At 45.9% G+C, this 25,206-nt stretch overlaps 2 non-coding genes across 2 annotated transcripts; one reads left to right on the top strand and one right to left on the bottom strand.

Annotated features, from left to right (window-relative positions):
• Positions 1-6,535: 6,535 nt before the first annotated feature.
• On the bottom strand, positions 6,536-6,617 carry trnas-cga (transfer RNA serine (anticodon CGA)). Its single transcript has one exon. It is a non-coding gene; the product is annotated as a tRNA-Ser (tRNA).
• A 17,937-nt stretch (positions 6,618-24,554) lies between these two features.
• Positions 24,555-24,626, top strand: trnag-ucc (transfer RNA glycine (anticodon UCC)). The gene has a single exon. It is a non-coding gene; the product is annotated as a tRNA-Gly (tRNA).
• The last annotated feature ends 580 nt before the right edge of the window (positions 24,627-25,206 follow it).

The following is a 25,206-nucleotide window of genomic DNA, read 5'->3' on the forward strand; positions in this document are numbered from 1 at the left end:
CCTCCACAGTCCTTGATGGAAAAAGGATCACAGGATGTGGTATTTATGTCGAGGATGCGCAGGGACGCGCTTCAGAAGAAATTGCTTTAAAGTTGCCTGGACACTTAGGTTCGCAGGCAGCCGAGTTAGCAGCCATCGCTTACATTGTCCAGCACCCTGATTCGTTCCCGACCCCAGCAGACATATATTCAGACAGTTTGCATGTCTGCAACAGCCTAACAGAATTCCTATCCCTGTGGGAGTCTAAAGGATTAATTTCCGACGACGGAAAACCTCTACCCTCAGCCCCATTGATCAAATATATCCTTCAGAATGCGAGAGGCAGAAAATATGGTGCGGTAAAAGTAAGAAGTCACCATCGTTCCTCCCCACCCGGCAACATGAAAGCTGATGCCCAAGCGAAGGCAGGCTCACGACATGGCCACTTTTGGCAACCCCCCGAGAGTGCCCCAGTACACGCAGTTCAGGTCTCACAGACCAACATCCAAGACTTAACCCAGGCCCAGAAGGAAGACGAGACATTGAAGGGAATTTTAAAAGGAAACTTCTCAGCTCCCTGCGAAAATGTTAGGAATTCTTTAACGATCCATGATGGAATCGTTTTAAAAGATGGCATTTATGTAGTCCCCACCCAGGACAGGAACCAAATATTTTGTTATTTCCATGACGGATATGAACACCAAGGAATTGAATCCACCCTTGCCCACGTCAGACCTCTCTGCTGGTGGCCTGATTTGAAAACCGACGTATCCCATTAGGTTGAAAATTGCTTGATTTGTGCACAGAACAGCCCGGATAGATATGCGAAAAAAGCCCAGCTACGACACACCCGCCCTGTGAATTGCCCGTGGACAAACCTTCAGCTAGATTATATTGGGTCCCTCCACCCACCCCCCCCCCCCCACCCTGCAGAAATGGATACAAATATGTGTTGGTTGTAAGCGATACATTTACGAAATGTGTCGAAACTTTCCCCTCGAGAACAAAGACAGCCAAGCCCACGGCAAAGATCCTAACCGAGCAAATTGTCACCAGATGGGGACTCCCCTGTAGTACTGTGTCGGACCAAGGTTCGTACTTTACAGGCAGGGTTATGAAAAACGTTATGCCCATTTTTGGTATAAAGCAAAAGTTCCACATTGCCTATCACCCGCAGTCCAGCGGCATTGTGGAACACACGAATCGAACACTAAAGGCAACACTTAAGAAAACGGTGCAGCAGCACAACACGACATGGCACACAGTTCTCCCATTCGCACTGATGTTTGTTAGGAACACAGTGTCAAGTTCAACAGGATATACCCTGAGAAAATCGCACGTCCACATATACTCTCATAACCGGACGACCCATGAAGTGTACCGAGTATTTATTTGGACTTGATTTGGCCAGCCCCGCAGTCCCCACCCTGACCCATGAGAAAGCAGTCCAGCACATGGTAGAAAATATTAAAGCAGCACAAGTCGCTGCAGCTGTTCGACTAGGTGCAAAATGAAAGCAGAGTAAAGCCTGCTTTGATAAGACGGTACTCCCGACAGAGTATACAGTCGGACAGCAAGTAATGGTCACCTTATACAACCACAGCTCATTCCTCTCCCCTAAATTTGCAAGTCCCTATTCAACCTCGGAGAAAGTAAGCCCCCCAGTTTATGAAATCACGTAGCCGAACGGAAAATCAGGATGGTTCCATGCAAATCAGCTTAAGGTTTATGGAACCCAGTGCAGCCACTCGCACCACCTCTCCTCGGCGATGGCAGACAATGAAGACCCGCCCACTGACAACCCAATCCCCCCTCCCCCCAGCAGCAGCAGCACGTCCACACACACAACCTTGACCCGGCGCCTCGAATCAAATTTCACCCTGACGCTTGATTCTGCTGACAGCGACAGCACAACTGAAGCCCATGAGAAAACCGAACAATGGACACACAGGCCAGACCCCAGTCTTTGCAGCCCCAGAGACACCGATCAGGATACATTCATCCCCTTCGTGACGATTTATTTGCCCACACCGGAAACTGACCCACCACCCGCCGATAGGGACATTGCCCAGACCGCCATATGGAACATGAAACACTGGCAAAGCGATCATTCCTGTCGTCTGACACGGAATGATGGAATGGACCCCACATCGGCAAACGCGGTGTTAGCACGGAAACTCTACACGCAAGTTTGGCACCTGGGAGATGCTGATGACTCCATGTCTGACTCCCACCATGGTAACCCCTTTGAAACCCTTTTCAGAATGGAACCTTGAGGTGTCCAGATGATGAGAGACAGGAACCGATTGAGATTTACGGTGTCCTATACTCTGATGGAACCTGTCCGCTTTTGTTCTTTACTTTGTTTTTAAATGTTGTATATTCTCTCTTGTACGATTTTGTGTCAGCCTCACGAATACTTTCCTGATACAGTAATAACTACTCTTCTGACGCCACATGGCAGTTAAGAAAACAAATTTCCAAATTCGTACCGCTCTTGGAAGGTCACTCGGGCAGTAGAGTAACGGCATTTATCGCCGCCCTGCCTGAGGACCCCTTATACATTTGGTCAGCCAAGCTCGGGGAGTGGTGTAAAGGCACTTGTCACCACCCTACCCGGGGATCCCACCCATTCTTGCCCTGCCGCAGATCATACGCACGCCATTCAGAGAATTATTTTCGAATCTCTTTGCTGTTCTTTTTCATTCCTGTGGTTTAAAGAATGCATTTTGCCACAACTTTGCCCCTTTCAGGCAACCCTTCGGTTGTTATCCCCCACCTACTATTTACATGTCAGAATCACTTCGTTGGAAAAACGAGTTTGCAGAGGACGGAGAAATTGTTCGTCCACTCAGCCCATCAAACACCAGCTGCGAGACTGCTGGCACTGTGACAGAATTTGTTTTTCGGATGTCTTGTCTCCGCAAATGGTTGGTATACAAATAAAATGAGGGAGTCACATATGGTGACGATTCTAACGGGAAATTGGCGTTAAGGAGAAACAGACAGACAAACGAGATGTTAAGCAACAAGATAATAACAGACATTTTGCTTGCTCCCCGAAGAAGATACGAAGATACCTACAGACGGAGAAAAGTCTGAACAAGATGAAGACGACCCTGATGATCTGCATCATGACCGTAGCTAGAACAATACAGTTGCGCGAGTTACCTACCTCTACCTCCCTCACCACAAAGGCCCCGAACACGACTACCCAACACAACAACCCCAGCCTGGACACGACATCACACATAGACCCAGCCACCGATACCCCCACATGGTGTGAGAATCTGATTAAATGGTCCTCCCTGTCAAAAACAGTAGAAGCCTTACTAGTGATAGCCATATTCTGCAGAGTCACCCAGACAATCAGATTGCGGAAATGGAGAAGGAGAGCCTCCCGCCCTCCAGTATACACAGTTAGAGTCCCTATCCTCGGACTCCAGCAAACCCCACACTCTTTCTGAACTTTTTTATTTCATAAATTCCGCAGTTGTTGCTTCGTTAATAAAGTTAATTTTCTGTATATGAATGTTAGTGATATGAAGAAATGTGATACTGCTATTGGATTTTTGTGCTGCAAGATAAGTTCTTTGATTGTTAAATAGCAGCATGAGGGTAGTTTACTGAGACACAGTTAGAGGTTCTCCTTTTATATTATTTATAAGGAGAATGGAATATAGGATTGAATGTTAAAAGGCCCCTTAGGAATATTTAGGTACGTGTTGTATCAGGGAGATTTAGGTAAATGCTTTCGACCCGTGGCACAGAGTAGGGTAGAACCTGTCCTTGATTGAGGGTACCCGGCATTTCAGAGATCAGGAGAAGACCCAGTATTGTGATCCTTCACGCTTCGCGATGAGGATCAAGAGGACGGAGTGTAGCCATCTGGAATGGCCACTTACAACTAGGGACAGAGAAACGCGCAAAGCCTAGCGGGTAAAACGGACAAGGCAAGGCTCAGGCAGGCTCAGAGCCTGAGATGTATATTTGCAAGCAAGAAATCCAGACGTTATCGAAACTCCGACCAATTAGCATTTTGATGCGGCCGATTAGCATTTGATGGCCCATCTTCTCCAAAACAAAGGACTGGTACTCGAGCGACCGGTACAGTCCCAGACAATTCAGCGCCACTCCCTGTTCAGGGGAAGCGTAAGCAACCGGGTCAGTGACCGCTTGGAACACGGCCAGAATTCCAGGTCCTCGCCAACTTATTAGTTAGGAATTGAACATAGTGATCAGGGATCACCCAATTAGTGGGGCCCAAACTGAAGGACCGCCAAAAGAACACGAAGCCCCCCCCCCCCCCCCCCCCCAAGTATAAGTAGAAGAGTTTGCCAGATATTCGTCCTCTCTTGGACCTGGCGCCCCGGCCACGACCATTTCCAAGTGCAGTAACACCAGAAGTAAGTGCAAGTTTAACGCTCGCTACCAGACGGATGAGCCGAGCTGAGCAGCACTTATTTCTCCAGACTCGAGTGTTCCAGAATCGGACAGCAGCCACTGTTCCTCTGACCTAAGCCGGGTGCCTGAAGTTAAGTACAGGTTGTCTTAGTCGATAGGTGTAGTTAACTAGCAGTGTTTATGTTGCATGACTAATTGTGTGTAAATAAAGTACCCTTGACCTTGAACTAACTAACTGGTGTTTGGCTCTTTGATCAATAGCCGGTTGAACCTTGTGGTGTTATCAGATGACACCTGGCGACTCTGAGCATTAGAACATAGATATCAAAAGAAAGGTGGGCAAACGTATTGATTGCCATAATTGGAACAGCGTCACAGAAAAGACAGGAAAAGAAAAGGCAACATCTTTCCTTCAGTTTTCAATCAGGTCAAAACACATTGATACACAAAGCAGCTCAACACAAACAGATTGAGAGATAACAGAAATAAATACACAATTATTCTATTATTCAACGCACTATCATGCTCCTACACATAAAATTCAAATGCAAACGTCGCAATAGTAATCATAAATATTGTTTTATTTAGAGCTTGATATTATCCAATACCTGCAACAGCTACGTTGAAGATGCCATCGGAGTGCGTTCTTCAGCGGGAGGAACTCGAAGATTTTATATTCTTCTGTCATTTGTCGCATCCATTCTGCAATTTAGATTTGCGGAGATATGAAAAAGGAATATGTGAATTCCTCGGCTAGAACGAAATAAACTGATATGTGCCAGTAGAATACAGGCTGGAAATGCAATGAATAGTAGGCGCAGAGGCAGTCAGTAAAGATGTGCGGGGTTACACAACAGCCTCACATTGCAGGACCAGTGGGAAATTGGTGTACTTTGCAGATGGTGAGAAACGATAGACCTTGGAGGAGCAAAGGGATTGGAGACCCTTGTTTCGGAGTCATTCACCGTCAGTGGAAATATCCGATTACTAGTTTCTCGTTCTCAACTTCCAGGCTGTCATATCAGAGGCGACATTCATTCCTCCAGTCCATTGTCTGGGCAAATCTCTCCAATGAGCTGCTGTAATTAATTGAAACATCGATTCACTAGCGGGCAGAGTGGGGCTATTCGGTCCATTAAGTGGTGACCGACCCTCCGAACGAGCATCATACCGTTCCCGTACCAGCCTCCCCGAACAGGCGCCGGAATGTGGCCACTAGGGGTTTTTCACAGTAACTTGATTTGAAGCCTACTTGTGACAATCAGCGATTTTCATATTTCATATTTCATTTCATACCCTGTCCATGCCCTGCCCATAATTCCACCTAATGTCTGGAAAGTAAAGGCCTAGTAAACATGGCCCATCCAACTAAGCTGCAGATGGTTGAAGTGTGGAAGGTAGCCGGTGCAGTCCCACTGCCTGCTCGCACCTCGTTCTATTCATCCATTAGCCTTTGATTTGAACAATAAAATGATATCCAGACATTTTGCTCATTTGTCGGCGAGATCAGCGGCCATTAAGAACGGCAGAGAAGTCTTGCCGTTCGACACATTTTCACGAAAGTTCCTTTGACATTTTTGTGTTTTACACCACCTCACAGCTTTCCATGTAAGGCATAACTTATGACAACGAAACTTGCGTGAATTTGTAAATTGCATGAGCAAAGGAAGACACGTTGTCATCAGGATTCGAACCTCCGCGGGGAAAGCCCAATGGATTTCGAGTCCATCGCCTGAACCGGCATAGTGAGGAGCACCGCCGTGTTCCCGGTGGTTAACCAGCGTTCGATTACCGGCCATTGTTGCGCCGATTTATTTAGAAATTTATGCGAGCTGGTCAATTTCAAAATAAGAGAACAAAAAGATCTAACAAATGACAGGCAAAAATAAATTTGAAGCTTTGTTATCATCGATTTTCACAATTCTGGTGCCCGGTGAAGTTAATATGAACGTGACTGAGGTTGTGAAACTATCCTGACAAATAAGAAAATTCAGAGCGAAAGCAGAATGAGAAAAAGGAAGGATCTTCTGTCATGACACAGACATTTAATCCGAATACATTGAATGAACAAGAACTTCAAATTGATACTTAGACTGACATCGTGTTCTGCAAACAGATTGCTCCAAACGGAGTAAAGATTTCAGATCATAGCCGCTGCGAGTAGGATTCGAACCTACGCGGGGAAACCCCATTGGATTTCGAGTCCAACGCCTTAACCACTCGGCCATTGCAGCTGACCGCTCGCTTGTCGAAAGCATTGTAAAATGCACTCCAGGTATTCCAGTAATGCAATGAACGGTGTCCCAGTCTTTACCTGGGAAGGGTAGAATTAACATGGAAAGAGACCATGAGATTTGGGGCAATGCCTTGAGCTGCACGAAAATCTCACCTTCCATAACGCACTGTTCTACTTTTGTGTCACAATATCAGTTGCAAAGGAAATATGCGATAAATTGATGTTTTTTGAATGGACCAGTACATAACTTCCCAGTCTCGGTCAAAATTAAAGTAATGGAATCGAAGAATCTTACAACACAGAAAGAGACCTGCGCAGACCGAGTGGTCACGTGATGACTGGGTTATCAGGAAGTTCCACCAGATTTCTGTGTGAAGTGACCGCAGCAGGTCTACCACATGGACTCAACGTTAAATTCCTCGACGTCAGACGCCGTTTCCATCCGCTGCAAAGAGGAAGCTGATGTTTTCACCCTGTCAATAATCACTGTCAATATTTCCATTTCAGTTCTGTTTTTGATGATACCCTTTTTCCCAGATCACAGAAAATACACGGACATGGTCATTTTCGATGTCGCAAAAGTCCTTCACATTGAGAGCCGTGAAGATTCATGGAGCATCATCCTCAAATTTAGCTGCTCACGGGCATGTGTCACATCCTCTGCCTGTTCGGCATTCACATAGAGTCAGTGATCCTCACCAAGTGAATCAACTCAACCCCGGCTCAATAAGAACTGCAGACAAACAAAGGGTGCGTCATAGCACCAATTTTCTTTTCCATTTTCCTCACTACAATATTGTACCTGTCACCCAGCAACTTCCCGACAGGCCTGGAGATAATCAAAGGAACGACAGGAAATTGTTCAAACTACAATCGTTTTCATTAGAAAGTCAAACACTATCTTCAGACATTGAGCTCCAGGCTGGAGGCAAAGTTTGTGTGGGTGTTCAATCAGAATCTCAGAATCAAGCAGATTCAGCACGTCTTTATGAAGGGAACGTCATGGACGACAGATTAATTGGAATTCTTTGCGGCGTTAATCACCAGGATAAATAAAGGAGACCCAAAAGGTGTAATTTACTTGGATATCCAATAACGCGTTCGACAAGATGCCACACATAAGTTAACTTAATGAGATAAGAGACCATGGTTTTCTGGCTAATATATTCGGACGGTCTCCTTGGATTTTATTTTGTATATTGTCACGTTCTCCAAGGTACAGTGATATGTATTCTTCTGCGAGCAGCTCAACAGATCATTAAGTACATGAAAAGGAAAGGAAATAAAAGAAAATACATAATAGGGCAACACATGTTACACAATGTAACTCCATAACACCGGCATCGGGTGAAGCATACAGGGGTGTAGTGTTCATGTGGTCAGTCCATAAGAGGATCGTTTAGGAGTCCGCTAACAGCGGGGAAGAAGCTGTTCATGCGTTATCTCAAACTTCGGTATCTCCTGCCCATTGGAAGAAGTTGGAACAGTGAGTAAGCCGGGTGGGAGGCGTCTTTGATTGTGCTGCCCGCTTTCCCCAGGCAGCAGAAGGTGTAGATGGAGTCAATGGAGGGGAGGCAGGTTCGTGTTATGGACTGGGCGGTGTTTACGACTCTCTGAATTTTCTTGCGGTCATGACCGAGCAGTTGCCATAACAGGCTGTGATGCAGCCAGATAGATTGCTTTCAATGGTGCATCTGTAAAAGTGGGTAAGAGATAATGTGGACATGCCGAATTTCCTTAGTTCCCTGAGGACTGGATAATATCCCAAACTTGTATCCTGCTATTGTCACCTTGCTCCACCACCTTGTTCTCTTCACAAAACATCAGGAATCTCAGACCAAATCTTCAGACATTTGATTCTCTCTTCAACCAACATCTTGTCCCTGATTAAGTCCACCTTGGGAAGAGGGGCTTGACATTCCGAGATCCCCTGCAGACAGCCGGCTGCTGTTGATGGATCAAAAGAGGCCTAACCCCTGAAAGAAAGCCTCTCTCACAGTCCTGTGAGCATGTCTCCATTAGACGGCGCAGTCACAACCTGCAGAATACCTAACGGCACAGAGGTCCCACTTTCGATCCCGGCCCTGGGTCACTGTCCGTGTGGAGTTTGCATATTCGCCCCATATTTGTGTGCGTTTCATCCCCACAACCCAAAGATGTGCAGGGCAGGTGGATTGCCCCTTAATTGGAAAAATGAATTGGGTACTCTAAATTTACATTGAAACAAAACACTGAATAGACCCTCTGGGAGCTGGACTCAAATCAAATGGGGAATATCCGATGAATTTCTGGTCGAAAGATTTAACAACTGGATAACGTCAGCTGACATAAGCAATTGTGTTAAAATCCCTGTTGATATTCTACAGGAAAGGGAAGGAGAATTTGCAAAAGACAGATATCCCGCTGTTATGGAGGAAGTTCTCATTCTTACACATGGTCAAAGGGAATAAGGCTCGGCTGAGATTTGAATTTAGATTTTTCTTTAGGGAACAGACACTTTAACGTACTAAACTACAGTGTGTGAGTATGTTGAGCTAATCACAAGGGAATGCTGGAAATACTGTACTGATCTGTAGTATCTGTGAAAAGAGAAATAGTTACCATTTCAGATCCTGACCTTTCATTGGAACGACCTGTTCCTCTCTCCACAGAAGCTGCCGGATCAGCTGAATATTTGCAGCATTTTCTGTCTTTGTTTCGGGTTTGCAGCATCCACAGTATTTTGGTTTTGGGCCTAAGGACAATGAGTTGTCCTTCCTGCTCTGAGGGTTATTGCAGGTCTCTCTGGATGTGATTATCGCTGATTATCCATCTCTGGGATCTTTATGAATCATTGAACGATTTATCGTGAGCTAGTCCCATTTACTGCATTCAGGAGCAGCATTCCCTATCAGTGAGCAGGTCACACTCGTTGCAGCCCCCTGCTGCCTGTGACCAGCAACAAAAGCAATTGCAGAGACAGACTTAGATTATCATCATGGGACAAATAACAAAAATAATAATCGCTTATTATCACAAGTCGGATTCATTGAAGTTACTGTGAAGTCGACACATTCCGGCACCTGTTCGGGGAGGCCAGAATGGGAATTGAATCCGCGCTGCTGACTTTGTTTTGCAGAACAAGCCAGCTGTTTCGACTACTGTGCTAACCCGGTCCCTCAATACAAAGCCCGAGAGACAGGATCAGAGGGAAGGTTGTTTTTCTGCAGTGTGGACTTCACTCCAGAACAATGAGAAAAGCAGAACATGAGAGTTGAATGTGGTAAAGAGACGTTTCTTCACACAAAAGGTAACGGAAATTAGGAACTCGCGCCGAACAAGCCAGTGAGACTCAGAGTCAATAATATAGTTTTGAATATTTCACATATTTTTAACCAGCTCTGGTCTGATTGTTTCTGAAATCCTGTAAGGGAGCTGGAGTGAAGATGCAGCCGAGCCCTAATTCAATTTAAATAAAGCGTGGAACAGTCTCGAGGGGCTGAATGGCCAGCACAGTTTGTTTGTTCCTGGGAATACAACAGAATATCAAGAGAAACAGTTGAAAACACACATTGCATTTCATTCATAGAGTCATAGAACCATACAGCACAGAAAAGGCCCTTCGGCCCATCACGTCTGTGCTGCTCAAAAACAACCACCTAACCATTCTCATCCCATTTTCCAGAACTTGGCCCAAAGCATTGTGTGCCCTGGGATGGGCAAGGTAGGGGAACTGGCAGCGTGGGTTGGTACCTGGGACTTCGATGTTGTGGCCATTTCGGAGACATGGATAGAGCAGGGACAGGAATGGATGTTGCAGGTTCCGGTGTTTAGGTGTTTTAGTAAGCTCAGAGAAGGAGGCAAAAGAGGGGGAGGTGTGGCGCTGCTAGTCAAGAGCAGTATTACGGTGGCGGAGAGGATGCTAGATGGGGACTCTTCTTCCGAGGTAGTATTGGCTGAAGTTAGAAACAGGAAAGGAGAGGTCACCCTGTTGGGAGTTTTTTTATAGGCCTCCTAATAGTTCTAGGGATGTAGAGGAAAGGATGGCGAAGATGATTCTGGATATGAGCGAAAGTAACAGGGTAGTTATTATGGGAGACTTTAACTTTCCAAATATTGACTGGAAAAGATATAGTTCGAGTACAATAGATGGGTCGTTTTTTGTACAGTGTGTGCAGGAGGGTTTCCTGAAACAATATGTTGACAGGCCAACAAGAGGCGAGGCCACGTTGGATTTGGTTTTGGGTAATGAACCAGGCCAGGTGTTGGATTTGGAGGTAGGAGAGCACTTTGGGGACAGTGACCACAATTCGGTGACGTTTACGTTAATGATGGAAAGGGATAAGTATACACCGCAGGGCAAGAGTTATAGCTGGGGGAAGGGCAATTATGATGCCATTAGACGTGACTTGGGGGGGATAAGGTGGAGAAGTAGGCTGCAAGTGTTGGGCACACTGGATAAGTGGGGCTTGTTCAAGGATCAGCTACTGCGTGTTCTTGATAAGTATGTACCGGTCAGACAGGGAGGAAGGCGTCGAGCGAGGGAACCGTGGTTTACCAGGGAAGTGGAATCTCTTGTTAAGAGGAAGAAGGAGGCCTATGTGAAGATGAAGTGTGAAGTTTCGGTTGGGGCGATGGATAGTTACAAGGTAGCGAGGAAGGATCTAAAGAGAGAGCTAAGACGAGCAAGGAGGGGACATGAGAAGTATTTGGCAGGAAGGATCAAGGAAAACCCAAAAGCTTTCTATAGGTATGTCAGGAATAAGCGAATGACTAGGGAAAGAGTAGGACCAGTCAAGGACAGGGATGGGAAATTGTGTGTGGAGTCTGAAGAGATAGGCGAGATACTAAATGAATATTTTTCGTCAGTATTCACTCAGGAAAAAGATAATGATGTGGAGGAGAATGCTGAGCCCCAGGCTAATAGAATAGATGGCATTGAGGTACGTAGGGAAGAGGTGTTGGCAATTCTGGACAGGCTGAAAATAGATAAGTCCCCGGGACCTGATGGGATTTATCCTAGGATTCTATGGGAGGCCAGGGAAGAGATTGCTGGACCTTTGGCTTTGATTTTTATGTCATCATTGGCTACAGGAATAGTGCCAGAGGACTGGAGGACAGCAAATGTGGTCCCTTTGTTCAAAAAGGGGAGCAGAGACAACCCCGGCAACTATAGACCGGTGAGCCTCACGTCTGTAGTGGGTAAAGTCTTGGAGGGGATTATAAGGGACAAGATTTATAATCATCTAGATAGGAATGATATGATCAGGGATAGTCAGCATGGCTTTGTGAAGGGTAGGTCATGCCTCACAAACCTTATTGAGTTCTTTGAGAAGGTGACTGAACAGGTAGACGAGGGTAGAGCAGTTGATGTGGTGTATATGGATTTCAGCAAAGCGTTTGATAAGGTTCCCCACGGTAGGCTATTGCAAAAAATACGGAGGCTGGGGATTGAGGGTGATTTAGAGATGTGGATCAGAAATTGGCTAGCTGAAAGAAGACAGAGGGTGGTGGTTGATGGGAAATGTTCAGAATGGAGTACAGTCACAAGTGGAGTACCACAAGGATCTGTTCTGGGGCCGTTGCTGTTTGTCATTTTTATCAATGACCTAGAGGAAGGCACAGAAGGGTGGGTGAGTAAATTTGCAGATGATACTAAAGTCGGTGGTGTTGTCGATAGTGTGGAAGGATGTAGCAGGTTACAGAGGGATATAGATAAGCTTCAGAGCTGGGCTGAGAGGTGGCAAATTGAGTTTAATGTAGAGAAGTGTGAGGTGATTCACTTTGGAAGGAATAACAGGAATGCGGAATATTTGGCTAATGGTAAAGTTCTTGAAAGTGTGGCTGAGCAGAGGGATCTAGGTGTCCATGTACATAGATCCCTGAAAGTTGCCACCCAGGTTGATAGGGTTGTGAAGAAGGCCTATGGAGTGTTGGCCTTTATTGGTAGAGGGATTGAGTTCCGGAGTCGAGAGGTCATGTTGCAGCTGTACAGAACTCTGGTCCGGCCGCATTTGGAGTATTGCGTACAGTTCTGGTCACCGCATTATAGGAAGGACGTGGAGGCTTTGGAGCGGGTGCAGAGGAGATTTACCAGGATGTTGCCTGGTATGGAGGGAAAATCTTATGAGGAAAGGCTGACGGACTTGAGGTTGTTTTCGTTGGAGAGAAGAAGGCTAAGAGGAGACTTAATAGAGGCATACAAAATGATCAGGGGGTTGGATAGGGTGGACAGTGAGAGCCTTCTCCCGCGGATGGAAATGGCTGGCACGAGGGGACATAACTTTAAACTGAGGGGTAATAGATATAGGACAGAGGTCAGAGGTAGGTTCTTTACGCAAAGAGTAGTGAGGCCGTGGAATGCCCTACCTGCTTCAGTAGTGAACTCGCCAACATTGAGGGCATTTAAAAGTTTATTGGATAAACATATGGATGATAATGGCATAGTGTAGGTTAGATGGCTTTTGTTTCGGTGCAACATCGTGGGCCGAAGGGCCTGTACTGCGCTGTATTGTTCTATGTTCTATGTTCTATGTTCTATGGCAAGTGCACATCTAAATACTTCAATATTATGAGGGTCTTTGCTCTACCATCCTTTCAGGCAGCGGCAAAACATGTTTTCACAATAAAATATTTCACAACAAACACTGCAATCAGAATCTGAAAAGGGAGAGAGGTCATCTGGCAGGAATGATCAAGGAAAACCCAAAAGCTTTCTATAGGTATGTCAGGAATAAGCGAATGACTAGGGAAAGAGTAGGACCAGTCAAGGACAGGGATGGGAAATTGTGTGTGGAGTCTGAAGAGATAGGCGAGATACTAAATGAATATTTTTCGTCAGTATTCACTCAGGAAAAAGATAATGTTGTGGAGGAGAATGCTGAGCCCCAGGCTAATAGAATAGATGGCATTGAGGTACGTAGGGAAGAGGTGTTGGCAATTCTGGACAGGCTGAAAATAGATAAGTCCCCGGGACCTGATGGGATTTATCCTAGGATTCTCTGGGAGGCCAGGGAAGAGATTGCTGGACCTTTGGCTTTGATTTTTATGTCATCATTGGCTACACGAATAGTGCCAGAGGACTGGAGGACAGCAAATGTGGTCCCTTTGTTCAAAAAGGGGAGCAGAGACAACCCCGGCAACAATAGACCGGTGAGCCTCACGTCTGTAGTGGGTAAAGTCTTGGAGGGGATTATAAGAGACAAGATTTATAATCATCTAGATAGGAATAATATGATCAGGGATAGTCAGCATGGCTTTGTGAAGGGTAGGTCATGTCTCACAAACCTTATTGAGTTCTTTGAGAAGGTGACTGAACAGGTAGACGAGGGTAGAGCAGTTGATGTAGTGTATATGGATTTCAGCAAAGCGTTTGATAAGGTTCCCCACGGTAGGCTATTGCAAAAAATACGGAGGCTGGGGATTGAGGGTGATGTAGAGATGTGGATCAGAAATTGGCTAGCTGAAAGAAGACAGAGGGTGGTGGTTGATGGGATATGTTCGGAATGGAGTACAGTCACAAGTGGAGTACCACAAGGATCTGTTCTGGGGCCGTTGCTGTTTGTCATTTTTATCAATGACCTAGAGGAAGGCGCAGAAGGGTGGGTGAGTAAATTTGCAGACGATACTAAAGTCGGTGGTGTTGTCGATAGTGTGGAAGGATGTAGCAGGATACAGAGGGGTATAGATAAGCTGCAGAGCTGGGCTGAGAGGTGGCAAATGGAGTTTAATGTAGAGAAGTGTGAGGTGATTCACTTTGGAAGGAATAACAGGAATGCGGAATATTTGGCTAATGGTAAAGTTCTTGAAAGTGTGGATGAGCAGAGGGATCTAGGTGTCCATGTACATAGATCCCTGAAAGTTGCCACCCAGGTTGATAGGGTTGTGAAGAAGGCCTATGGAGTGTTGGCCTTTATTGGTAGAGGGATTGAGTTCCGGAGTCGGGAGGTCATGGTGCAGCTGTACAGAACTCTGGTACGGCCGCATTTGGAGTATTGCGTACAGTTCTGGTCACCGCATTATAGGAAGGACGTGGAGGCTTTGGAGCGGGTGCAGAGGAGATTTACCAGGATGTTGCCTGGTATGGAGGGAAAATCTTATGAGGAAAGGCTGATGGACTTGAGGTTGTTTTCGTTGGAGAGAAGAAGGTTAAGAGGAGACTTAATAGAGGCATACAAAATGATCAGGGGGTTGGATAGGGTGGACAGTGAGAGCCTTCTCCCGCGGATGGATATGGCTGGCACGAGGGGACATAACTTTAAACTGAGGGGTAATAGATATAGGACAGAGGTCAGAGGTAGGTTCTTTACGCAAAGAGTAGTGAGGCCGTGGAATGCCCTACCTGCTACAGTAGTGAACTCGCCAACATTGAGGGCATTTAAAAGTTTATTGGATAAACATATGGATGATAATGGCATAGTGTAGGTTAGATGGTTTTTGTTTCGGTGCAACATCGTGGGCCGAAGGGCCTGTACTGCGCTGTATTGTTCTATGTTCTATATGTTCTATCTTGTCCTCTGTGCCCCTATTAATAAAGCAGAGGATACCGTCTGCTTTATTAACGGCTCTTGCAACCTTTTCTACCTGCTTCAATGATTTATACACTTGTCCATCCATTTCCCGCTGTTCCTGCACACACTTTTGGAATTATATCCTTTATTTTATATTGCCTTCTTGTGTTCTTCGTACAGAAATTAATCACTTCATTTCTTGTCTGCCACATGTTCTCCTGTTGCACCAACAAGTCTATGTCCTTTCAGTGTTCGACGGTGTTCAGAATTCCCGGAACTCTTTTCACAACCACAGGCCGGCCCAAAACATTTCACACAATAATGTTCTCTTGAAATGTACTCTTTGAACTGTGCAAATTGCTGAACTTTTGAACTGCCTGTTGGACAACATCGGAAATTCCCATGTGGGGATGGGCGGTTACTGCAAGTGTGGCTCTATGGCGCAACGAATAGCGCGTTGGACTTCTGGTTGCTGTCGTGGTGAGACGTTCATTGGTTGTGGGTTCGATTCCCATGAGAGTCACGTTTTAAATAATGTTTTACGAAATCAGTCACGGGTTGATCAATGTTCCCAGAGGACTGCCGCCCGGAACTTCCTTCCAGAAAGGTTCCTCCAGTCACTCCCCCACTTTTTCATCAGAACAACGTCACAGAAGAAACCACACCACCTTCACAGAACGACCATTCAGCAGGAAAGTAAAATATGTGAACTATGCTGACCCGAATCAGTCTGCTCAAACGTGAGTTCTTGTTGAAAGAAAAATTGAGGAAGTGAATAGTTGACTGGCAACCGCAGGGCAGTAATGTCGTAGCTCTTGGTTTAAGGAGCAGAGTGCTGCAGCGGAATGATGGGCCATTACCCCGAGTACGAAGAATCGAGGGTATTCCCTGCTATTTACAATCGCCCTCACAAGAAAGCAAACAGAAACAACGTTCCTGTTTGCTTTACAGCAAAAACCTATCAGAATCCTGCTTGCAGTCGCATCCGACAGTTGTCCCAGGAATGAAGCAGACAGTATTACAATATTGTAAAGGTAAAAAATGGGGAACCACAGAGAAAATGCTGTAAAAAGGGATGGGTGAGTAAATTTGCAGATGACACTAAAGTCGGTGGAGTTGTGGATAGTGCGGAAGGATGTTACAAGTTACAGAGGGACCATAAGACCATAAGACATAGGAGCGGAAGTAAGGCCATTCGGCCCATCGAGTCCACTCCACCATTCAATCATGGCTGATTTCAACTCCATTTACCCGCTCTCTCTCCATAGCCCTTAATTCCTCGAGAAATCAAGAATTTATCAACTTCTGTCTTAAAGACACTCAACGTCCCGGCCTCCACCGCCCTCTGTGGCAATGAATTCCACAGACCCACCACTCTCTGGCTGAAGAAATTTCTCCTAATCTCTGTTCTAAAGTGACTCCCTTTTATTCTAAGGCTGTGCCCCCGGGTCCTAGTCTCCCCTGCTAATGGAAACTACTTCCCTACGTCCACCCTATCTAAGCCATTCATTATCTTGTAAGTTTCTATTAGATCTCCCCTCAACCTCCTAAGCTCCAATTAATATAATCCCAGGATCCTCAGACGTTCATCGTATGTTAGGCCTACCATTCTTGGGATCATCCGTGTGAATCTCCGCTGGACCCGCTCCAGTGCCAGTATGTCCTTCCTGAGATGTGGGGCCCAAAATTGCTCACAGTGTTCTAAATGGGGCCTAACTAATGCTTTATAAAGCTTCAGAAGTACATCCCTGCTTTTATATTCTAAGCCTCTTGAGATAAATGACAACATTGCATTTGCTTTCTTAATTACGGACTCAACCTGCAAGTTTACCTTTAGAGTATCGTGGACTCGGACTCCCAAGTCCCTTTCCACTTCAGCATTATGAATTTTGTCACCGTTTAGAAAATAGTCCATGCCTCTATTCTGTTTTCCAAAGTGCAAGACCTCGCACTTGCCCACGTTGAATTTGATCAGCTATTTCTTGGACCACTCTCCTAAACTGTCTAAATCTTTCTGCAGCCTCCCCACCTCCTCCATACTACCTGCCCCTCCACCTATCTTTGTATCATCGGCAAACTTAGTCAGAATGCCCCCAGTCCCATCCTCTAGATCGTTAATATATAAAGAGAACAGCTGTGGTCCCAACACTGAACCCTGCGGGACACCACTCGTCACTGGTTGCCATTCCGAAAAAGAACCTTTTATCCCAACTCTCTGCCTTGTGCCTGACAGCCAATCGTCAATCCATGTTAGTACCTTGCCTCGAATACCATGGGCCCTTATTTTACTCAGCAGTCTCCCGTGAGGCACCTTATCAAAGGCCTTTTGGAAGTCAAGATAGAGAACATCCATTGGCTCTCCTTGGTCTAACCTATTTGTTATCTCTTCAAAGAACTCTAACACGTTTGTCAGGCACGACCTCCACTTACTAAATCCATGCTGACTTGTCCTTATCCGACCCTGCACTTCCAAGAATTTAGAAATCTCATCCTTAACAATGGATTCTAGAATCTTGCCAACAACCGAGGTTAGGCTAATTGGCCTATAATTTTCCATCTTTTTCCTTGTTCCCTTCTTGAACAGGGGGGTTACAACAGCGATTTTCCAATCCTCTGGGACTTTCCCTGACTCCAGTTACTTTTGAAAGATCATAACTAATGCCGCCACTATTTCTTCAGCTATCTCCTTTAGAACTCTAGGATGTAGCCCATCTGGGCCCGGAGATTTATCAATTTTTAGACCTCTTAGTTTCTCTCGCAATTTCTCCTTTGTGATGGTTACCATATTCAACTCTGCCCCCTGACTCTCCTGAATTGTTGGGATATTGCTCATGTCTTCTACTGTGAAGACTGACGCAAAGTACTTATTTAGTTCCTCAGCTATTTCCTTGTCTCCCATCACCAGATTACCAGCGTCATTTTGGAGCGGCCCAATGTCTACTTTTGCCACCCGTTTGTTTTAATGTATTTAAAGAAACGTTTACTATCATTCCTAATGTTACTGGCTAGCCTACCTTCATATTTGATCCTCTCTTTCTTTATTTTTCTCTTTGTTATCCTTTGTTTGTTTTTGTAGCCTTCCCAATCTTCTGACTTCCCACTACTCTTTGCCACATTATAGGCTTTCTCTTTTGCTTTGATGCATTCCCTAACTTCCTTTGTCAGCCATGGCTGCCTAATCCCCCCCCCACCCCCCCTCTGATAACCTTTCTTTTCTTTAGGATGAACCTCTGTACTGTGTCCTCAATTACTCCCAGAAACTCCTGTTATTGCTGTTCTACTGTCTTTCCCACTAGGCTCTGCTCCCAGTCGATTTTAGTCAGTTCCTCCCTCATGCCGCTGTAGTTAGCTTTTTTTAACTGTAACACCTTTACATGTACATAGATGACTGCAGCTCTGGGCGGAGAGGTTGCAAATGGAGTTTAATGCAGAAAAGTGTAAGGTGATTCATTTTGGAAGGAATAACAGGAAGACAGAGTACTGGGCTAATGGTAAGATTCTTGGCAGTGTGGATGAGCAGAGAGATCTCGGTGTCCATGTACATAGATCACTGAAAGTTGCCACTCAGGTTGAGAGGGTTGTTAAGAAGGCGTACGGTGTGTTAGTTTTTATTGGTAGAGGGATTGAGTTTCGGAGCCATGAGGTCATGTTGCAGCTGAACAAAACTCTGGTGCGGCTGCATTTAGAGTACTGCGTGCAATTCTGGTCACCGCTTTATAGGAAGGATGTGGAAGCATTGGAAAGGGTACACAGGAGATTTACCAGAATGTTGACTGGTATGGAGGGAAGATCTTATGAGGAAAGGCTGAGGGACTTGAGGCTGTTTTCGTTCGAGAGAAGAAGGTTAAGAGGTGACTTAATTGAGGCATACAAGATGATCAGAGGATTGGATAGGGTGGACAGTGAGAGCCTTTTTCCTCGGATGGTGATGTCTAGCACGAGGGGACATAGCTTTAAATTCAGGGGAGATTGATATAAGACAGACGTCAGAGGTAGGTTCTTTACTCAGAGAGTAGTAAGCGTGTGGAATGCCCTGCCTGCAACAGCATTGGACTCGCCAACACTAAGGGTATTCAAATGGTCATTGGATAGACATACGGACGATAAGGGAATAGTGTAAATGGGCTTTAGAGTGGTTTCACTGGTCGGCGCAACATCGAGGGCTGAAGGGCTGTACTGCGCTCTAATGTTCTATGTTCTATGTTCTAAATCTCAGCTGCTTTGGCAGCATCTATGGGGAGAGAAAAGAGCTAACGTTTGGAGTCCAGGTGACACTTTGTCAAAGCTGGACACGAAACATGATCCAGTAGTACCACACAGAGGGGCAATATAGATATATAACGATAACCAGTAATACGTCACAAGGGAGCAATAAAGAAATAAAACATTATCGAGGAATAAGTCACAATAGAAACTGAGTGCCCAGCTTCCCCTCTCGGACGGATGCGGACAATCCAACCAGCCAGACAATATGCAACAAGGGAAGAAGGATTTTACCCGGAGTCCTGGGATCATTATTAATTCCTCAACCAGAGTCACTGAACAGGCTATCCAGTCATTCACTGGGCTTTTACCTGTGGGATCATTCTGTGCGAATTTAAGAAGGAATGTCTTGTGCTGAGATCGCCGCTTCCCCATTGAATGGGAGGCATTTGATCTTCGTGGGTTGAACATTTTGCTGGAGAAATGTAACCTCGTGGAGGAAAAGTCAATATCAGGAGGCGGATTCGGATCCACGCCACCAGAGAAGACTGTGACCTTCGACCGCTCGGCCATCCTGACGCGTTGTGGCAAAAGATATGCTCCGTGCAGAAATCGATTTAAATTCCACCTTCATCGTCATTTCATTTCAAACTAGATGTACTTTTACGATTTTTGAACCCCAGCCAGAGGCCTGTATCTGAGTGCCATCCTATTCCGAGCCGCTGGTGGTTAAGGAGCTTCTCATTGCTGCAGTCATCAGTTTGCCCCAATCAACAAGGTCCGAATTCCCGCTCTACCTGTTCCTCACACGAAGGTATTGAGAGTCTAAGATCTAAGCGGCGTGAAGGATCCAATAGGAAAGTTGCATCCTGGCGACTGGAATCTCTCTCCACAGCTGATTTCACAGACAAGTAGCCGAAGGCGCCCTCCAGTGTCCAAACAGGAGAAATTCCATCCAGTAGATGCGGCAGCAGATGATTCTGGGAGAAGTCAACTGAGTCACCACGACTGTACTGTGGGTAGCTGAAAAACAGGTGTCAAGGAGCGGATCAGACTGAAAGCAAAACTTTGATACTAATAAAGGTATAGTCAGAAGTACAGCTGGGTGACACCAAACTGTTGGCTTTTCGTATGAGTGAACGTATAAATAGCAGAGAATGGTTTCAATCCATCGACCTCTGGGATATGGGCCCAGCACGCTTCCGCTGCGCCACTCTGCACCTCGTTGAATGCCTCAGGGCTTGGACTTGAGGCAAAGTTTAAAGAAATTAGTAACAGGTTGATCAATATTCCCAGAGAGGTGAAACTGCCGCCACGAACTTCCTTCCATGAAGGTGTTTCCAGTCACTCCCCACTTCCGCATCAGAACTACGTCACAGAAGAAATCACATCCCCTTCACAGAACAACCATTCAGCACGAAAGTAAAATATCTGAACGATGCTGACCAGAGTCAGTGTGCTCAAACGCGTGTTCTTGGTGAAAGAAAAAATGAGAAAGTGAATAGTTGTGTGGCTACCGCAGGGCAGTAATGTTGTAGCGCCTGGTTTAAGGAGCAGAGTGCCGCAGCGGAAGCGTGCTGGGCCATTAGACCGAGGTCGAGGAATCGAGGCCATTCTCTGCAGTTACATTCACACTGACAAAAACGTAAACATAGCGCACGTTTCTGTTAACTTTGCAACAAATACCTATCAGAATCTTGCTTGCAGTCTCATCCCGACATTTGTCCCAGGAATTAAGGAGACAGCATTACAACACTGTAAAGTTCACAAACAAAGATCCACAGAGAACATGATGTAAAATCTCCAAGCAGGAGGAAGTTGATCCAGCATTGACCCTTTGTCAGTGCTGGACTCGAAGCGCTTTCCAGTAGTACCCCACAGAGGGGCAATATAGATATACAACGATTTTCAGTAATACCTCACAGGGGGCCAATAAGGAAATACATCTTTATCGAGCAATGAATCACAATAGAAACCGAGTCCCCAACTTCCCCTCTTGGACGGATGTGAACACTCCAACCAGCCAGACATTTTCCCACAAGAGAAGACGATTTTTCCCCGGAGTCGAGGAATCAATATTTATTCCTCAATCAGAGTTTATGTGCAGATTATGCAGTCATTAACTGGGCTTTTGCCTGTTGCGTCATGCTGTGCGAATGTAAGCAGGAATCTCATGTCCTGAGGTCACCACTTCCCCATTGAATGGGAGGTACTGGATCTTCCTTGAGTTGAACATTTTGCAGGAGAAATGTAATCTCTTGGAGGAAAACTCAATCTCTGGAATGGTATCCGAAGCCACGCCTCCAGAGGTGACGGCGACCTTAACGCAGCACCTTAGATCGCTCGGCCATCCTGACACTTTGCGGCCGAAGAATTTCTCCGTGCACAAATCGATTTAAATTCTATCTTCATCGTCATTTGATTTGAAACTAAATGTTCTTTTACTATTTTTGTACCATAGCCAGAGTCCTGTATCTGAGTGCCATGCATCTCCAAGCCGCAGCGGTTTAAGGAGCATTTTATCGCTGCATTGATCAGTTTGCTCCAATCAACAAGGACCGAATTCCTGCTCTACCTGTTCCTCCCACGAAGGCATTGAGAGTCAAAGATCTGAGCAACGTGTGGTATCCAATTGGACAGTTGAAACCTGGCGACTGGAATCTCTCTCCACAGCTGCTCCTGATGCTGATTTTACAGACGAGTAGACGGAGAACCCCTCCAGTGTCCAACCAGGAGGAATTTCATCCAGCAGATGCTGCAGAAGATCATTCTGGGAGAAGTCAACTGAGTCACCTTGACTGTACTGTGGGTAGCTGAAGAACAGGTGTCAAGGAGCGGATCGGACTGAAAGCAAAACTTTGATACTAATAAACAAAACGGCAGATGTGCTGCTGGGTGACAGCGACTTGTTTGCTTTTGGTGTGAGTGAGAATACACTGGGCCCAGCACGCTTCCGCTGCGCCACTCTCCTCGTGGTTGAGTCTGTCTGTGATCGGACTTGAGGCAAAGTTTGATGAAATCAGTAACAGGTTGATCAATGTTCCCAGAGAGGTGAAACTGCCGCCACGAACTTCCTCCTGTGAAGGTGATTCCAGTCACTCCCACTTTCCCATCAGAACAACGGCACAGAAGAAATCACAGATCCTTCACAGACCAACCATTCAGCACGAAACTAAAATATCTGAACGATGCTGACCAGAGTCAGTGTGCTCAAACGTGTGTTCTTGGTGAAAGAAAAAATGAGGGAGTGCATAGTTGTCTGGCTACCGCAGGGCAGTAATGCCGTAGCTCCTGGTTTAAGGAGCAGAGGACCGCAGCGGAACCGTGCTGGGCCATTAGCCCTAGTTCGAGGTTGTTCTCTGCTGTATACATTCTCACTCACACCAAAAGTAAACATAACGCACGTTCCTGTTGGCTTTGCAGCAAATACCTATCATCCCGACATTTGTCCCAGGAATGAAGGAGACAGCATTACAACATAGGGAACCACGGAGAAAATGCTGTAAAATCTCAACAGGTTAGGCATGTCCTGAGACCTAGGATTTCCCTTGAATGGGAGGTATTAGATCTTCCCAGGTTTGAAAATCTTGCTCGAGAAATGTAACCTCGTGGAACACAAGTCCATATCAGGAGTGGAATTCGAACCCAGAGCACCAGAGTAGGCTTCGACTTTAACACAGCGCCTTTGGCCGCCCAACCATCAGAACACGTTGCGATAGAAGATACAAATCGATTTAAATTATATCTTCAACGCCATTTCATTTCAAGTTAGATCTGCTTTTCCCATTTATTTATTTTTAAAATAAATTTAGAGCACCTAATTCATTTTTTCCAACTAAGCGGCAATTTAGCGTGTTCAATCCACCTACTTGGCACATCTTTGGGTGATAGAACATAGAAAATAGAACATAGAACAATACAGCGCAGTACAGGCCCTTCGGCCCACGATGTTGCACCGAAACAAAAGCCATCTAACCTACACTATACCATTATCATCCATATGTTTATCCAATAAATTTTTAAATGCCCTCAATGTTGGCGAGTTCACTACTGTAGCTGGTAGGGCATTCCACGGCCTCACTACTCTTTGCGTAAAGAACCTACCTCTGACCTCTGTCCTATATCTATTACCCCTCAGTTTAAAGTTATGTCCCCTCGTGCCAGCCATTTCCATCCGCGGGAGAAGGCTCTCACTGTCCACCCTATCCAACCCCCTAATCATTTTGTATGCCTCTATTAAGTCTCCTCTTAACCTTCTTCTCTCCAACGAAAACAACCTCAAGTCCATCAGCCTTTCCTCATAAGATTTTCCCTCCATACCAGGCAACATCCTGGTAAATCTCCTCTGCACCCGCTCCAAAGCCTCCACGTCCTTCCTATAATGCGGTGACCAGAACTGTACGCAATACTCCAAATGCCAACACACCAACACGGGGCGAATGTGTAAGCTCTACGCGGACAACTACCCAGAACAGGATCGAACTTGGGACCTCGGCGCAGTGACGCTTTTCCTATTTCTCAACCCCCACCAGAGTCCTGTATCTGAGTGCCACCCTTCTCCAAGCCGCAGGGCATAAAGGAGCTGCTCAAAGCTGCATTGGTCAGTTTTCACCAATCAGCAAGGAGCGAATTCCCACTCTACCTGTTCCTCACACCAAGGTATTGAGAGTCTAAGATCTGAGCGACGTGACGCATCCAAATGGAGCGTTGCAACCTGGCGACTGAAATCTCTCTCCACAGCTGCTTCCGGTGCTACTTTCACATACTAGTAGCCGAAGAACCCCTCCAGTGTCCAAACAGGAGGGAGTTCATCCAGTAGAATCGTCAGAAGAGAATTATGGGAGAAGTCAATCCGATCACCTCGACTGCACTGTGGGTAGCCGAAGAACTGGTGGCAATGAGCGGTTAAGCCCCAAACACGTCTGCCTCCATTCCTCCCTTGAATCCAACTCGATGCAATCTGGCCTGACAAACTGGAAAGGATTGTCACATCAGTGATTGCAGATCGATCGTGGAAAACTGAATTCCACTTCCGAAAAATGTGTGGATGAAAAATCGAAGAGGACGGGATTCGAACCCACGTGTACACAGCACAAAAGGTAAACAGTCCATCGCTTTAATCACTCAGCCACTTCGTCCCACAGGTTCAGACGCCAATACGTCTCAATTTGTTTTGCATCCATGAACTGATGGAAATTATCTGCCTCGTTCGTTTCAAACTGGTGTTCAACGATGGAAATGAAGCGATGGTGGTATAGTGGTGAGCACAGTTGCCTTCCAAGCAGTTGATTCGGGTTCGATTCCCGGCCATCGCAGTAATTGCTAGCGCGGATGTCTTGACATCGTGAGTTTCAAACTGAGAAAAACTGGTCAACAGTTTCTCACTTGAATGTATGTGTAATTATCTAACTGAGGTATATCAGATGCCAAAAGGTCCGGAAAGGTAGACATGGAGCTGATGCCTCCTCTTGTGGCGCATTCTAAAACGAGAGGTCATGACCTTAGAATAAAAGATCGCAAATTAAAAAAGAGTGGAGGTGAAACTACTTCTCGCAAAGGGTGTGAGTCTGTGGAATTCGGTACCCCAGAGTGTGTTGGATGCAGGGAGACTGAGTAAATTTCATGAGGTGTTAGAGAGATTTTTATTGGTGAGGAGTTGAAGGGTTGTGGAGAACGGGCCAGACGGTGGAGTTGAGGCCAGGATGGGATCAGCCAAGATCACATGAAATGTGTTAGGCTCACGAAGCTAAATTGCCGACTCCAGCTCCGAAGTCTTGTTTTCCAGAGAGGATGTGTTCTGGCTAAAGCGCAATCGACCTCTTCATCTGAAACATTGTCGGTAGCAGATGAGGAACATATCAGCACGATAGAATGGCGGGGCAGACTCGATGTGTC

This window comes from Scyliorhinus torazame, chromosome 24 (assembly GCF_047496885.1).
Source record: "Scyliorhinus torazame isolate Kashiwa2021f chromosome 24, sScyTor2.1, whole genome shotgun sequence".
Lineage (NCBI taxonomy): Eukaryota > Metazoa > Chordata > Chondrichthyes > Carcharhiniformes > Scyliorhinidae > Scyliorhinus > Scyliorhinus torazame.